We start from the raw sequence: 1026 nt of genomic DNA, 5'->3' as shown, positions 1-1026 counted from the left end.
AGATCTGTGCTCCTCCTGTCTGAGCTGTAGCTCGACCCGCGTCAACTTGGGAGGAAGAGCCAGCTCCGGGTGGCTGGAAGGGAGGAGCACCCAGGCCAGAGAACCCTGACAGGCCCCTGTGGCTCTGAGCTGCAGTTTCTCCATCTCTCACGTATCACCTGTGAGAGGTCCTGCTTGGACGTCAAGACTCAGCTCTTGAACCCATAACTCGAGATCTCTTCTCTGACCTCACCGCCCACCGTCCCCACACTGGGCCTCCTGCACCAGACCGGAGCTCCCCAGAGGCTGCGTGCACCGCCCGGGAGCTGAAAATGGCCAGACCCCCGCCTGCCTCCTGGGATGGGGCCGGGGGAGGGCGAGGCCTGGGCATCGCTCTGCCACCCAGCCAAGAAGGATGTCGCCTGAGTGGTCTGTGGCCAGTAAAGACACAACGCCCCCCAAGCAACCTCAGAGAGAGCTCTTCACTGCGGAGCCTGTCCTAGGGCAGGTGGTAAGGACAGGGTTGGCTGTCATCACACCACTGTGGCAACAGGAGAGAAGGACCCCAGGGGTGGTGCCCTCCACTCTGGGCCACTTCCCATGCAGGCCCTGGGCTCTTGCCTTGGCCACCAGCAGGGCCTGGGGCCAGGTCTGGACCATGTTGCACTCAGCCGGGTCCATAAATGGAATAATGAAAAGGCCGGTGGAGCCCAAAGGTTAGGTAAGGCGGGACATGGGGCTAGGCAGGTGAACCAGGGCCCAAATCACCTGCCCCTCCACCCTCCCCGAACTCCAGGAATGGCTGCCCCTCCTGGGTACCACCCACCCAGCTGTGCGAGGGGGGCCGGCAGGCCCACCACAGAGGGAGAGGGCTACCAGGCTGCCCCCTGGTGATGATACAGGCTGGCCTGGCAGCTCTTGGGCAAGGCAGACCGCCCCTTACAGACCTAGATGGGGGGAGGGAGGGGCGTCACCATGGCCCCGTGGGGCAGAATCCCAGGAACCAAGGCCTGAGAACAGCCCACTTTAGCGGAGACGTTCCCAGTG

This window comes from Cervus elaphus, chromosome 22 (assembly GCF_910594005.1).
Source record: "Cervus elaphus chromosome 22, mCerEla1.1, whole genome shotgun sequence".
In the NCBI taxonomy this organism is placed as follows: Eukaryota; Metazoa; Chordata; class Mammalia; order Artiodactyla; family Cervidae; genus Cervus; species Cervus elaphus.
The sequence above is the reverse complement of the archived record's forward strand: the minus strand, read 5'-3'. Positions refer to the sequence as shown.